At 43.6% G+C, this 12,180-nt stretch overlaps 1 protein-coding gene across 3 annotated transcripts in view; it reads left to right on the top strand.

The window, feature by feature from the left end:
• LEMD2 (LEM domain nuclear envelope protein 2) overlaps window positions 1–12,180 on the top strand; it is a 159,701-nt gene that overhangs the window by 114,646 nt on the left and 32,875 nt on the right. The window lies entirely within an intron of this gene.

Raw genomic sequence — 12,180 nt, 5'->3', positions numbered from 1 at the left:
ACCTGAAGGTGTTTGGTCCAGAAAACACACTTTGTGTGATGGCCACATTTCCCAGACTCATTATGAATCATTATGATTGTATGAGTTTGGGTCAGAGCAGCAGTGTTCGCCTGTTCAATATGGGAAATGCAGCTATCTAGCGGAGTGTATTTCCCAAACTGAACACACCTTTGTAAAATAAGCATTTCTCTATCAGACCATTTTCCATGATCACTGTACTTAAAGGGGTTCTGAACCCGGACATATACCGATTTTCACCAAGGCAGCCCCCTGACTTGAGCATCTGGGCAGTTCATGCTCCGATGCTCTCCTTTGCCTTGCACTAAATTGTGCAGGGCAAAAGCATTTTCTGGAGTTCTGGCCATGTACCGGGCTCTCCATGGGGCTGACATCACCGGCACTGATGGCCGGGCTTTAGCGCTGCCGTAGCCTGTAAAACGGCTAGGGCAACGCTAAAGTCCGCCCATTAGAGTCCGCCCATCATCGAACAAACATGTTGGGTGGAAATAAAAGAGCCCTTGCCCTGCGCTATCCAGCGCAGGGCAAGGGAGCGCATTGGAGAATAAAAAGCTGTGATGCTATCATCAGGGGGGCTGCCTGGGTGAAATTATGGGTATGTCTGGGTTCAGATCTGAACCTGGACAACCGCTTTAAAGGCATTCTGTCAACTAGTTTGAGCCTATAGAGCTGAGGATATGCGCTTCTAGATTGCCGATAGCACATCCACAATATACATTTCGCATAGCTCTGAGTGTTTTTATTCGGTCATAAAAATGATTTTATAGATGCAAATGAGGCTAGTAAGGAGCCCAAAGGGCTGTTACCAACGTTTCAGCAGCCCAGCCACCCCCACTGTGAAGGAGCCCAGCACCGCCCCGCATCCTCTGTATCTCCTCCTTGCTCCCCCCGACGTCACACAGTTAGAGCGCCGTAATGTCGCGCATGCTCAGTTCGTTCCCTGAGGCTGATGCCAGCACAGGGTAGGAACACTCTGCTGGCACTGACACACAGCATACTTGCGCATGTGCGAGATTACAGCGCTCTAACAGTGTGACATCATGGGAGCAAGGAGGAGATTCAGAGGATGCAGGGCGGTGCTGGGCTCCTGAAAGGTTGGTAACAGCCTCTTGGGCTACTTACCTGCCTCATTTGCATTTATATTTTTTTTCACTGAATAAAAGCACTCAGAGCTATGGGAAATGTATATTGTGGATATGCTAGTGGTGATCTAGCAACGCATATCCTAAGCTCTATAGGCTAAATCTAGTTGACAGAATCCCTTTAATGCCAAGTCTCGTCAGAGCACTCAGCTTACCTGCACCGTATGTGCTTCACAGTTTTCCCTGGGCCGATAGCACTCTAGTTACGCCACTGCTACTAACCAATAACATCTTCCCATCACAACAAGAGTTAACTCAAAATGTGTTATATATATATATATATATATATATACTTTATAGGAGTTTTATTTAATTTTAATTAATTTTCATTGGTATAGTACTGCCAAAAATTGTTTACTATGAATATTAAGTTTAATGCCTTGACCTACCAGTACGTCATGGCTGACAGTATCACTGATATCAGTGATTTCCGCTGGTATCACTGTAAACAGCGATGCCGGCTAATTAACCCCTTTTATGCTGTGGTCAAAACTGACCGTTGCATACTGGGCGTTTGCGGGGGTCGGTGACTCCATTTTAATCCTCATTGTGTCCCCGCGCTGCAGTGACTGGGACCCGATGGCTGAGGAGGCAGCCCAATGCCTTGCACAGGCATCAGGGCTTGCCTTCTACGGAAGCGTAGGCAACAGTGTTATACACTGGTAATGCACTGGCAAGCAATTCATTACAATACAGATGTATTGTAATGTTTTGCAGAAGGGATTAGACCCCCGCACAGTGGGTAAAGTAAAAAAAAAATAAAATCTATAACTAAGTTTTGGGTTTTTTTGTAATAAAAAAACATTGTTTCAAATATATATATAAAAAATTTTTTATTATAATAAACACATAAAGTTTGTAAGAAAAAAAAAAAGGTAAACAGATATATTAGGTATCTCTTTCAGAAAATGGAGACACCGAAACTATTTTCTTTCAAAAATGTTTTTGTCTAAAACTGAAATAAATATAAAAAGTAGACATATTAGGGCTCTTTCACACCTGCATTCTTGTCTTCCGGCATAGAGTTCCGTAGTCGGGGCTCTATGCCGGAAGAATCCTGATCAGTTTTATCCTAATGCATTCTGAATGGAGTGAAATCCGTTCAGGATGTCTTCAGTTCCGGAACAGAACGTTTTTTGGCCGGAGAAAATACCGCAGCATGCTGCGCTTTTTGCTCCGGCCAAAAATCCTGAAGACTTGCCGCAAGGCCGGACCCGGAATTAATGCCCATTGAAAGGCATTGATCCGGATCTGGCCTTAAGCTAAACGTCGTTTCGGCGCATTGCCGGATCCGACGTTTAGCTTTTTAGAGTGGTTACCATGGCTGCCGGGACGCTAAAGTCCTGGCAGCCATGGTATAGGGTAGCGGGGAGTGGGGGAGCAGCATACTTACCGTCCGTGCGGCTCCCGTGGCGCTCCACAGTGACGTCAGGGCGCCCCACGCACATGGATGACGTGCTCGCATGGCACGTCATCCATGTGCATGGGGCGCTCTGACGTCACTCTGGAGCGCCCCGGGAGCTGCGCGGACTGTAAGTATACCGCTCCCCCGCTCCCCGCTCCTACTATGGCAACCAGGACTTTAATAGCGTCCTGGCTGCCATAGTAACACTGAAAGCATTTTGAAGACGGATCCGTCTTCAAATGCTTTCAGTACACTTGCGTTTTTCCGGATCCGGCGTGTAATTCCGGCAAGTGGAGTACACGCCGGATCCGGACAACGCAAGTGTGAAAGAGGCCTTGCGTATCGCTGCATCTGTAACAACCTGCTCTATAAAACTATCACATGTTGATATTTTAAGTTGTTTTTCTATACTCAGATATGCATACAGTAGGAATTAAACGTCTTGCACAAGTCCGGCCGAGATGAACTTTGGCTCCACAGGCCTAATACATTTTAATGCTGTACGGCTACGTCATTAAAATGGAAGTATTTGAACAAATCAACTTCAGATCTAAGATACGAAGGTCGATTAACTTAAGCATAATTATAGTATCAGGGCACTGATACTACAAAAAGTGCTGACCAGCTTTCCAAGGTGTCTGAATGTCAAGTGAATTCTCACTATTTTTCTAGGAAAACTGTAGGGAAGCTAGATTACAAGTCTTGTGGAGCTGTACATACTGCCTATACACATATTGTGACCATTACATTATGCTAGTTATCCTAGGTTCCTAAAAGGCAAGTCTGCTTGGCTATGACACTTTTTAGTGGTGAGCAGTGGGAGTTATCTTGGTATATTTAGTATTCTGCAGTCTCTGTTACAGCACTACATGGGTTTAATTCAACTTTTCTTGGACCCTGAAAGGCCCAACTGCCTAGCTGTGAAACTATTTGGGAGTAAAGATAGATTTCTTTAGGTAGAGTTGAGTTTAACATAATTTATTACCCAGCTTTCCAGGGACTGTGAATGGTATTTGTCTCTGGCAATTTCCATGGGACGTTAGGGGGCAGATTTGTTATACAAAATACACACAATGCTGCTCTGATGTTTTGTGTACCAGCTTTTTGGCAAGTTTTGGGAGCTTTATGACCCACTTGCCACTTCTCCCATTAGTGGGTAAAGAAGAGCTGGACATAGCCGGTCTGACACATTGATTATCTTTGCCAGAAGACTCCCTCGCTGATACAAATTAAATTTCTGATGCACAGAAGTTCACAGATAAGGCAAAGTTGGCAAGAGACTTAAAGGGGTTGTACAGCGACTTTATATTGATGACCTATCCTCAGAATAGCTCATCCTCAGCAGTGCTCCATAAGTACTTGTGATTACACTAGTCCGCTACTCCACAGGTGACAACGAGTAGTATAATGAAGAGGAAGCAGTGCCCACATGGAGCGCTGCCTCCTCTTCAAACAGCTGATTGGCAGCGGTGCCGGGTGTCGGACCCAAGCAGATGAGATATTGATGACCTATCCTAGGGTAGATAGTAACATAGTACAGGTCCTTCAAAAAAAATTAGCATATTGTGATAAAGTTCATTATTTTCTGTAATGTACTGATAAACATTAGACTTTCATATATTTTAGATTCATTACACACAACTGAAGTAGTTCAAGCCTTTTATTGTTTAAATATTGATGATTTTGGCATACAGCTCATGAAAACCCCAAATTCCTATCTAAAAAAATTAGCATATTTCAGCCGACCAATAAAAGAAAAGTGTTTTTAATACAAAAAAGTCAACCTTCAAATAATTATGTTCAGTTATGCACTCAATACTTGGTCGGGAATCATGGAGGCAATCAGCCTGTGGCACTGCTGAGGTGTTATGGAGGCCCAGGATGCTTCGATATCGGCCTTAAGCTCATCCAGAGTGTTGGGTCTTGCGTCTCTCAACTTTCTCTTCCCAATATCCCACAGATTCTCTATGGGGTTCAGGTCAGGAGAGTTGGCAGGCCAATTGAGCACAGTAATACCATGGTCAGTAAACCATTTACCAGTGGTTTTGGCACTGTGAGCAGGTGCCAGGTCGTGCTGAAAAATGAAATCTTTATCTCCATAAAGCTTTTCAGCAGATGGAAGCATGAAGAGCTACAAAATCTCCTGATAGCTAGCTGCATTGACCCTGCCTTTGATAAAACACAGTGGACCAACACCAGCAGCTGACATGGCACCCCAGACCATCACTGACTGTGGGTACTTGACACTGGACTTCAGGCATTTTGGCATTTCCCTCTCCCCAGTCTTCCTCCAGACTCTGGCACCTTGATTTCTGAATGACATGCAAAATTTGCTTTCATCCGAAAAAAGTACTTTGGACCACTGAGCAACAGTCCAGTGCTGCTTCTCTGTAGCCCAGGTCAGGCGCTTCTGCCGCTGTTTCTGTTCAAAAATGGCTTGACCTGGGGAATGCGGCACCTGTAGCCCATTTCCTGCACACGCCTGTACACGGTGGCTCTGGATGTTTCTACTCCAGACTCAGTCCACTGCATCCGCAGGTCCCCCAAGGTCTGGAATCTGTCCTTCTCCACAATCTTCCTCAGGGTCCGGTCACCTCTTCTCGTTGTGCAGCGTTTTCGGCCACACTTTTTCCTTCCCACAGACTTCCCACTGAGGTGCCTTGATACAGCACTCTGGGAACAGCCTATTCATTCAGAAATTTCATTCTGTCTTACCCTCTTGCTTGAGGGTGTCAATGATGGCCTTCTGGACAGCAGTCACGTCGGCAGTCTTACCCATGATTGCGGTTTTGCGTAATGAACCAGGCTGGGAGTTTTTAAAAGCCCCAGGAATCTTTTGCAGGTGTTTAGAGTTAATTAGTTGATTCAGATGATTAGGTTAATAGCTCGTTTAGAGAACCTTTTCATGATATGCAAATTTTTTTAGATAGGAATTTGGGGTTTTCATGAGCTGTATGCCAAAATCATCAATATTAAAACAATAAAAGGCTTGAACTACTTCAGTTGTGTGTAATGAATCTAAAATATATGAAAGTCTAATGTTTATCAGTTTATTACAGAAAATAATGAACTTTATCACAATATGCAATTTTTTTAGAAGGACCTGTACATAAGGCTGAAAAAATCCATTTGTCCATCCAGTTTGGCTTGTTATTTTGCAAGATCATCAATATAATTTTCTGCACAACAACCGATCACACCACAAAGTGGTGCTCCCTTTATTTTGCATTCTGCAGAATGGTATATGTTAAGGCAGGGTCACATTGATACTTGGTGGCATTTTTCCTTACTGCAATACAGACTGCTCCTCTGGCATGGTGACAGTCATACAGATTCTTTATATACTCCTGTAGTATGCCATTCCAAGCTCTTTCTTGGACCTGTAGTTCTGCCAAGATGGTTGTTGGCTGCTTTGCATGGGAGATCTGCCACAACATCCAGTCCCAGAAATTCTCGGTAGACTAAGGTGTGAATCGCTGGCAATGTGTGCGTCTTCATACTCTAAAAAGGCTGTAGGACTGGATCCCCTGTGTCCTAGACGTACCGAAGGCTGCTCACTGTTCCCTCCACAAATACCACACTAACCATGGTAGCTAATGACACCAGCTGTTTGTCCTGTCTGTCTGTGCACTATGATGGTGGCAGTAAGTGCTCTCAAGCCCCCCTGCAAACTCTGATGTGGCCATTATTAGTACCAAGACAGAACCTGTTTTCATCATTAATAACTGTTGTATGCTATTCATGCCTCTAGTGTGTTCTCTTATGGCATCAATGCAGGCACTCCTATCGATGATAAGAGGTTAGTGGCAAATGGGCTAGTTGAGTGTGTCCTGCTTCAAGTAGACTGTTATGGTCTGGACGGTCACTGCAGGGGCAACTGCAGAACCAATTTGTGATGTTGTGGTTCTCCTTTGCTATACAGCAGCTCTTACATGGCAATCTTGCCGTGCATCTGTCTGTCTTGACCGTCCAGAACCCTAGCTACATGTGTGAGTGTGCCACTCTGACCACTGTCTACACCACTGATGAACTGCCGACATTTGTCGTCCAGCTCTTTCCCAGAATTAATGAATTGACCATCCGAATTTTCGATTTGGCCCTTTTCAAATTTCATTAATTGCACAAATGGAGCATGCCTTCTTCTAGCAGTTGTAGTGACACTTCAACAACAGTGATGTCTGACAAAAAAAAGTCTGTAGACCTTTTTAGGTCTGGGGACCTCGTTGTCACATTTCTCTATTTCAAGGGGCTGCAAAAAGAGTCGATTGGTGCTCATTTGCATCAGCCTATTGCAAAGGCCTAAGCAAAGTGAAAATGAAGGAGTGATCACTATCAGGGTATTCTTTCCTCATTTGGTTCTATTGATTCACAAGTAGATGTTCTGACAATAGGGCCCCTTGCAGACGAGCACTGCCGGGGTCACATAGCATTATATTGATATATGATGCTATATAACCCTTACAGTTCTGGAATGTACAGTCCTGATCAAAAGTTTAAGACCACTTGAAAAATGGCAAAAAATCATATTTTGCATTGTTGGATCTTAACAAGGTTCCAAATAGAGCTTCAACATGCAACAAGAAGAAATGAGAGTGAGACAACATTTTTTTTGAACATTCAATTAATTGAAAATAACGATTAAACTGAAACAGGCTGTTTTTCAGCTGATCCAAATTTTAGAACCACATGCCTTTTTAAAAGGCCAAATCTGTGCACAGATGTGGATTCATTGTCATCTTCTGTCAGGTAGTCACATGTTGTGATGGCAAAGGCAAAAAAACTCTCCCTTTTTGAACGTGGTTGGGTTGTTGAACGGCATAAGCAGGGTCTCTCACAGCGCGCCATCGCTGCTGAGGTGGGACGCAGTAAGACAGTCATTTAGAATTTCTTAAATGATCCTGAGGGTTATGGAACAAAAAAGTCAAGTGGAAGACCCAAAAACATTTCAATTGGCTGTCCATCAAGACACTGGACGATCTTCGACCCAAATTAAGGCCTTTACTGGTGCTGGCTGCAGCCCCATAACCATCAGACGGCATCTGAGACTGAAGGGCTTCAAAAACAAACGTCTTCAAAGACCTCGTTTCCTTGAACGCCACAGAACTGCTCGTTTGGACTTTGCAAGAGAGCACCAAACATGAGAAGAAAGGTGGAAGAAAGTTTTATTCTCTGATGAGAAAAAATGTAACCTTGATGGTCCTGATGGTTTCCAACGTTACTGGCATGACAAGCAGATCCCACCTGAGATGTTTTCTACGCGCCACAGTGGAGGGGGCGCCATAATGGTCTGGGGTGCTTTTTCCTTCAGTGGAACAATGGAGCTTCATGAAGTGCAGGGGCATCAAACAGCCGCTGGCTATGTCCAGATGTTGCAGAGAGCATTCCTCATGACTGAGGGCCCTCGTCTGGGTGGTAATGACTCGGTTTTTCAACAGGACAAGGCTACAGTACACAATGCATGCAGGGCAAGGGACTTTTCCAGGAGAATAACATCACACTTTTGGCCCATCCTGCGTGTTCCCCTGATCTAAATCCAATTGAGAACCTTTGGGGATGGATAAACTTGGAGAAATGTTCCCACTCACCTCATGGAAACGCATGCCGAAACAAATTTTTGAAGTGATAAACAATAACGGCGGAGCTACTCATGTTTGAAAGTTGGATTTCAGGTTTTTTATTTTTTTTATTTTTTATTTTTTGGAGGTGTGGTCCTAAACTTTTGATCAGCTGAAAAACAGCCTGTTTCAGTTTATTTGTTATTTTCATTAAATTGAATGCTCAAAAAATGTTTTTGCTCAGCGTGAATCGACTTTAACAATTGAACAGCACTGAGGCCCACTGGTCTCTCATCCAGCCTAGATGCTTCTTGGCCCATTCAAGACAATGACGCCTGTGGTCACGTATCATTGCAGGTCGTATAGCACACAAACCACGCTGATATAAATGGTTTTAAATGGTCCGAGGTGACACTTGGGTGCCTCTCACCTCCCTTAAATGTGCCTGAAGTTGTGTAGCATTCATCATCTGGTTCCTCAGGGCATTGTTCACAATGAAGCGGTCATCAGTGTGGGATAAGGCCAAAGAACATCCACTTCTATGCTGTTCTGTGACTCCTATAGTCGCTCTCTATCTCTGTAGAATCTGCTAATGACACTCTGTGACAATTTAAGTTCAGTGGACGCTTCCTCTACTGTTGATCATTAGGTGTCATCTTGGTCTCATGATGTCAAAATGTGAACAGCATGATGAGGAGGGCTGTTTAAATACCAATAAGCTCCTTGTTAGAAAACAGCTGTCACGCACTGCCCTGTGGGTGTTCTGAGGAGATCTGTCAGAGTTGCTGCACGTGACTCGATCTGGCAGTTTGTTTTGTTGTGGGTTTGAACTGAATCCCACCTCCTACCAGGTGTTTTTCTTTAGGTAATTGGTGAGGCCATTTATTCCTTCCTCTCCCTATAGCCTTTGCGGGTTATAGTTCTGCCCTGTGTGAGCTGTGAAAGTTTGGTGGATCATCTGCTCCAACACATCTCTAGATAAGTCCTTTTTCCTTCTGTTTCTGTTCTTACTAGGCCTCTAGGGTGACGCTAGCTCCTTTTGATTGTTGAAGGAGGTGGGTGTCTCTTTCCCTCTTCCCTACAGCTGAGGGTTTTGTTCATTGTGTTATAGTCTTAGGTACGTGGGCATGTGCATATCTATCGAGATATGCACTTGGGCATAGCAGCTTAGGGAAAGTGTTTTAGGGATTGCTAGGAGGTTACCCCTTTTGCAAGTTGTGAAAAAAGTACTGAAACATTGAACAGTTGGACATGTTCATTTAAAAGTTTAGAGAAGGTCACATTAAGTTCACCTGTAAAGGTTAGAGTGTATTTTAGGTTTATCCTGAAATTTCACCCACAAGCCAAATATCCCTAACTTTTTGTGAGTAGTGTATATCTGTGTGACTGGTGCCCTGCAATAACCAGTAAGCACTGTCCTTTACAAGCTGTAAAAGCACTTTTGGTTAATCCTTTATTGACTGGGCCTGAAAAGGACTTAAAGGGGTTGTGTCACTTCAGCTAATGGCATTTATCATGTAGAGAAAGTTAATACAAGGCACTTACTAAAAAAATAAATTATATATACACATACACACACACACTAGCTGAAGGACTAATCTATTTAATTTAATGTTTGTATGTGTTGTTCAAAGATATCAACACTATCCACTATAACGGTGAGATCTACAGCACCTCGCTCCCAAAACAGTGACCCCCCACATTGCCCCGTCCCTTAAAATTGGACCTCCACAGCAGCCCACCCCCTTAACTTTGACCTATACAGCAGCCTTCCCCTTTAACACTGACTTTCACAGCATACCACCCCCTTGACAGTGACCTCCACAGGGGCCCGCCCCCTTAGCAGTGGCCTTTACGGGATCTGGGGCTTGTCCTTTTGAACAGCTCACTCTAAAACAGCAGCACTGTATTGTCTGAGTGTGAGCTGCAGGGAGAAAGTCACCCTCCCTCCCACCCCTGCAGCTGACAGAAGTAGATTTTTACCTTCATTTTTTCTTAATCCCTGTCAGCTGAGGAGTGGAGCATGGCCTAGCCAGATCAGGGGCGTTCTAACAACAGACATTACGGATGATGTAATCTGAAAAGAAACAGCGTGCTGTCATTTTGAATAGGTGACGTACAAAATCACGTGAGACGCCACCAAACACGTGATCAACATTCGGAAGTTCCGACTTAGTGCAGTATGCCATTAGAGAGTGAATCTACACCGGACCACCGTTGCTTGCACGGTAAAATAAATCTTCGCTGACTAGGCGTGCGGTCTGTCCAACCGAATAACCACCAGGAGGTGGTAAAGAGACTGCTCTTATCTTTATATGCTTGCCTGCTATTCAAGATTCTTGCAGTTATATGGTAATTATGCCAAGCCATGAGTGGTTATACACCTTACTAATGAGAATATAAGCGGTCATATACATCACCACTAGGAACAGAATCTGGAGGACTTTTATACTGTACTTATATTTATGTGGTTTCTTCAACTATATGATGTTTTCCACCAATTGATTTTCTTGATTATCTACTCTATTTACTGTTCGATCATCCATCTCCACCAGTCGATTTATTGTTCGATTACAACATGAAATTATTTGTTTTTAATGCTATATGTTTTAATGCTATATGTTTTATGGTGTTATGTTTATTAAATTCACATTTTTTATGCAACTCCCTATGGCCTGAGTGCCCGTTTTATACACATACTTATCTTGCACTTGTTTATTGGGGTAAACATATATGTGAGCACCTGACTCCAATTGGATTGGAGGTGAGTCGCCTGTTAATTTTTTACACAGAATTTGATTTTTACCTTCATTTTTTTCAATCCCAGTTGGCTCAGGAGTGGGAGGGGCGCGGCCTAATCAGATCAGGGGCGTGGCTTAGTGTGGCCTGGTGGCGGGGTTTTAAGTCTTTAGAGGGTGGACACATTGTGTCAGGGGGCGTGTCTGGGCTCCTTCCTGCAAGAGTGACGTCCCTCGGGGCACCTGACTGGCTCATTTGCATACCAAATAAACTGGATTTTCAGAGGATAAAAACATCTATTGCTGGAACAAAGGCACATCTTGAAATAAGGTACTAAGTGCTATTAGGCCATGGCTTTACTTCAATAGAAATTATCCTGGTGACAGATTTCCTTAAAGCTCTCCTACATCAGTGAAGATAAATGGCTGGGTTGTTATGGAAACCTGGAGTAAAACTGTGTATGTGGAGACTGGAGGACCTGCGAGCTTCTATTGGCTGATAAGCGTCATGTGACCAAGCTTCTATTGGCTAATGCATTTTTTGGGAGTATCTCAGCTTTATATATAGATATCATTTATACTTTTATTTTATTTTTTTAGCTAGCTGCAGAATACAAGAGCGAGGCATAAAACGTGATGTGAACCCACCCTTATCCTTTAAATATGCAAAATGAGACCAAAATAAATTATTAAAATGAGCTCACTATTTTGTGTCTGTCATTTTGATGTATAGTATGTATCCTTAACCAGTGCTAGGTCACTGCTCTGTGTAGCATATGAAACATTTAATATGGCTAGTAATGGTAATATTATTGTATATTTGTGAATATTAAAGTCCTGAAAGACCTACTAACCTATGGAAACATTTCCATCATCTTAAGGCCCCTTTACACATGCTGACGGAGCAGTCAATACAGCTCTCATCTCCCCTAACGGGCAGGTAATTATCAGAAACAAACTGTCTGTTTCTGATAATTACCTGCCCGTTAGGGGAGATGAGAGCTGTATTTACATGACAACGCGATCTGCTGCCCAGAAACAATGACTTGGGTGTCTGCACCAGTCATGTCTTTACCCAATGAACGAGGATTTGTTCATTCATTGGGTGGTCAGCGGCACCTTTACACAGGGCAATTATTGGAAAAGAGTGTTCCCAGGAATGCTACTTCCTGATCATTGCCCAGATTGTCAGCTTGTGTTAAAGGGATTGTCCGGGTTCAGAGCTGAACCCGGACATGCTTCCATTTTCACCCAGGCAGCCCCCCTGACTTGAGCAACGGAGCAGTTCATGATCCGATGCTCCCCTTTGCCCTGGGGCTGCC

The sequence above is a fragment of the Bufo gargarizans genome, chromosome 3 (genome assembly GCF_014858855.1).
Source record: "Bufo gargarizans isolate SCDJY-AF-19 chromosome 3, ASM1485885v1, whole genome shotgun sequence".
Lineage (NCBI taxonomy): Eukaryota > Metazoa > Chordata > Amphibia > Anura > Bufonidae > Bufo > Bufo gargarizans.
The sequence above is the reverse complement of the archived record's forward strand: the minus strand, read 5'-3'. Positions and strand labels throughout refer to the sequence as shown.